This window comes from Triticum aestivum, chromosome 2D (genome assembly GCF_018294505.1).
Source record: "Triticum aestivum cultivar Chinese Spring chromosome 2D, IWGSC CS RefSeq v2.1, whole genome shotgun sequence".
NCBI classification, from domain to species: domain Eukaryota; kingdom Viridiplantae; phylum Streptophyta; class Magnoliopsida; order Poales; family Poaceae; genus Triticum; species Triticum aestivum.
Genome location: NC_057799.1, coordinates 642,924,974 through 642,929,367, shown reverse-complemented (window position 1 = coordinate 642,929,367; position 4,394 = coordinate 642,924,974). Strand labels below are relative to the sequence as shown.

The following is a 4,394-nucleotide window of genomic DNA, read 5'->3' as shown; positions in this document are numbered from 1 at the left end:
GTCCTCTCTGCGGAGGGGGAGATTCATGGCGACACGCCCTGCTATCTTGCACAATGTCTAGATGCATCTGGGCTCTCTCAGAGGAAACGCTAGTGGCAAACATGACAGCAAATGAGGAACCAAGTGCAAAAAACTGGATTTTTGACCTGTATGATACACTCGATCATGCTAGCTTCACAACGATGGTGGTCACTTTATGGTCAGTCTGGTACGTACGCCGTAAAGCAATTTATGAGTCGATCTTCCAAAGTCCACATCAGACCATCTCCTTTGTGAATAATTATATTGGTGAACTTGATCAGCTAGCAAATTTGGCACTCCGGCCGGCCGCGCCAAGGGCAACACCGACGGAAGCCCGGCGGTGGCTACCCCCGGAAGCTGATCAGGTTAAGGTGAATGTGGATGGAGCAGTGGCAAGACACAGACATGGTGGGGCTGTTGCGACAATCTGCCAAGATGCAAAGGGTCTATACTTGGGATCCTCGGCGGTAGTTTATCATGGGATAATTGACCCAGTGATTTTGGAAACATATGCTTGCAAAGAAGCTCTATCTCTTGCAGATGATCTTGTGATTCAGAAGTTTGTTGTGGCCTCGGACTATCTGGGGGTCGTGAAGGACATCTCTAGTGGGACAGGTGGCCCTCATGGAGCTATAGTACATGAAATCATGTAGCGTAGTACGAGTTTTACTAATTATACTTTTATTCATGAGCGTAGGAACTTTAATTTCGAGGCTCATAATCTCGCCAAGTTTGCTTGTAATTTAGGCGTAGGTAGACATGTTTGGTTGGGCATCCCCCATGACCCTAACCGTGTACCTATGAACATCTTGTTGAATCAATAAAGTGGCGAGAATTCTAAAAAAAAACAGTTTCGTTAGAAACCCCTCAAAAACAAAAATCAGTTTCATCAGAATGGAGATAAGTTGCATATTACAAGTTTCAGTTTCGTCAACACATGAATGGATGCTCGTATAGAAGTAGGTCGATGAAAGAAAATATCAGATGCTCCTAGACAGATGTTAATTCCAGTTAAGTTGGAATGGACAACTTGCGAAGTCAATGCTAATTGTGGTCGGATAATTGTCTGATATACAGGGAAGTGAGGCGCGAGCAGGTGTTTGCCGAGACATTTTTTTAAAAGATCTAGCAAATTACATCCAGATATCCGGCGGCACAAGTGGCGATGTCGATGGCGGCGTGGAGGTCGGTTTGGCAGCGGCCGGCGTCTCTTTCAGACCTAGGGCGCGTTCCTAAGATTTCTGGCGCCTGCTCCTCCCGACCTCCGTCAGCGCAGCCGACGTCTCCAACCGTGGTCAGGTGTTAGGTCTGAACAAGAACAACGTGGAGTCTTACCTGCCTCGTGGCAAATCCGAATGACGACGACGATGACTGGACTTGGTTACCCTTGTCCAGTTCTTCCAACTTCTCCTGGAGTTGGACTGACAACCCTCCCGAGGTTCCGTTTGATCATTCTTGCATCGTTGCACGTGCCGTGCACCCGTGGGCGGGCACCATGTTGGTGTCTACTGCTGGGCATCCAGACTGTGGTACATTTTCCTATGGCAGTGGCCAGTGGGAGCGCCTTGGTGATTGGGTGCTTCCATTCAAAGGCCATGCTCACTACGACCATGACCTGGCCGCGTGGATCGGGCTCCACCGCCAATCTTCTGGCACAGGTGATCGTGATGATGGATACCTTTGTGTCTGCCACGTCGACATGTCTGGCTCGTAGCCCCCCAAGTGGGAAGTAGCCAAGGAGAAGCTTTTTCTCGAGCACCCACACTGGATACATGTGGATGCGAAGCTTGTTTACACGGGTGAGCGCAGCAGGTACTGCCTCGTGGAGCGCCTCCTACGTGAGGGAACGGACAAGCTGATGTATGTGCTCTGCCTGACCACATTCACTGTCCAGTATGGTGACGAAGGGGAGCTCAAGACCATGACTGACCGGCCTGCTCGCTACTACAAGTCGCCCAGCTATCGTGGTCGTTTTGATGTGCAAGCCTTCTGGATGTAGTCCATGCTCAAGCTCTTGTTCGATCATCTACCCAGCTTAGTCCGGCTCCCGTACTATTCATGTTTTCTGCTATTTACAATTTTACATTTGTTTCAGTGTTGTATTTGATGACTTGGTGTTGTAGACTCTTAATAATAATAATAGCTAGTGAGAAATATTGTTTTAATAGAGGGCGGAAAGGTTGCGCCTTTTGGAGTATAATATGCCGAAAGGAAACCTTGATAAGTATCCATCTATTAGGTTGTTTCTCAGTTTCATCCCCACTAGTATTTTTTGTTTCTCTTTGTGTATTTCGAATTTTGATCTGAAATCTTTTAGGCATTGTTGACATATGTGTTGTGAAGATCCGTGATTATTTTTCAGAATTTTTTGACATATTTAAATTTAAATTTTCCAAGTTGGTAGCATGGTAGCATGGAAGGACTAGTATCACCTATAGTTTCCCCTTGCTGTACGCGTGCAGCGAGCGAGTAATCACACGAGATGAGCGCGCAGTGAGAGTGAGGTGCGGAAGGACGACCAATTCTCCGTTGTTGTGTTTCGCCGGATTAATTCTTTCTTTCGTTTCTGACCTATACTTTTTGTTTTCAGCAGCACGATCTAGCTAGCGTGTTCCCTTGTGCTTTAATTTTTCTGCCAGTTAGAAAGAGAGTTCCTGTGTAAATAGACCGCTTAAACTCTCCAACGATATATAGGAAAGCTGATGGTTGCGCTTACTAATAATTCCTACCGATCGATGTGAGTGGCGAATACCCAGTCAAATATTTGTGCATACTAATACGTGGATGACAAGTTACCGTGTACTGGCTGCAGCACCGCGCTTCACGCTGCATGCTAATACGTGGACGACAGTGCCCCCGTCTACTGCCTCACAAACTCTGTGCTGCTTCCTTCCTTGCTTCTTCCTCTTCCTTCCTCTCTTCCGTCACACGAGGGTGTCGATCGGGCCCTCTCGGCCAGCGCCGACGCCACGGAGCAGTCCTCGTCTTCTCCGGCCTCAGTCTACTCGCCCTATCGTACTAGGACTTTGATTCGTCATCTCATAGGTACCAAACCTGTTGCTGGCTCCGTTATAATTTGTTCCCACTGGTCTAATCAAAGTTCTGCTGTACTAATATTTCCTTCTCTACACCCAATGTATCCAGTTTGGTGCTGATTTGTTTGCTGCCTGCATTATAGTGTTTCATGCCTAGCAGGGCTCTAGTTATATGCGTTGGTAGATTGCTCCGTCTGCAGCAGAGGCAATGGGGACATGTAAGTTAATCATAACGGTCGAACTTGCTCGTGGCCTGATTCCCAGGGATGGGCATGGTTCTCCCAGCGCCTACGTCGAGCTTTGCTTTGATGGCCAACGGATCCGCACAACTATCAAGGAGGAAGATCGGAACCCGGCATGGAATGAGAGCTTCTGGTTCGACGTGTCCCCAGATCCATCTAATATTCATGACCTCGTTCTTGAAGCTAGTGTGTATAACACCAACGAACCAATCCAAGGTCGCGGAAAGTATTTTCTTGGCATGGTCACACCAAATGTGGCCTCGTTCCACCGCTTCTATGAATCCACACACAGACGACAAGCAGCCCTTTATCCACTGGAAAGGCGACGTGGGATGCCCATGGTTGGTGTGAGAGGGGTATTGCTTCTAAACGGATACATCCTTGATGAGAGCCCCATCAGAGCTCCCATCCCGTCTTCAGCACCAATGGGCTTATGTGTGGAGGTCATAAATGCTACTAACCTCAAGCCAGTGGACTACCCGGTCGTTGTTACTAAAACATCTTCAAATGACTTTATCGACCTTGTAAGACTTTTTACTCACATTTCAAAAGCCATGTCTTTGTTTCATAGATATGATGTTGTGTTTTACCCTTTGCGCACTAACATTCTAGATGGTTGTTCTGATTCTGCAGACTCTTAGAACATGGAGAAATGCGTTACAGAGATCATTGGGGTATGGATCCCTAGAAACATACTACGAACAAATAAAGAGATGCATCCAAATAGGTCCAATGTGCGTGAACCCTAACCTCTCAAAGAGGCTTCCGACAATGAAGGTTATCCATATGCTCCAAGGATCAGAAAGTATCAGCTGTGACAGTAGCAATGAGACAACAACATAGTTGTAGGATAGGTATGACTTACTGTTGTATTTCTTTGTAAGGTCTTTTGTGAATAATTAATAAAGTGGCTGCATGCATCGCCCAAATGCAGAGGCCGGGGGCTTCCTCCTTTTCTAAAGAAAAGGTATGACTAACTTAATTGTAATGCACATTATCACAACCCTTGAGAAGTACAAGACCTAACTATATCTTAAACATTTGTATCTAGTAGCTGAGAACCCTTTGCATTTATATGCAATGTGGCGAGCCGCTG

General features: G+C 46.7%; 1 pseudogene; it reads left to right on the top strand.

The window, feature by feature from the left end:
* The first annotated feature begins 3,169 nt into the window (after positions 1–3,169).
* On the top strand, positions 3,170–4,141 carry LOC123056136 (uncharacterized; annotated as a pseudogene).
* The last annotated feature ends 253 nt before the right edge of the window (positions 4,142–4,394 follow it).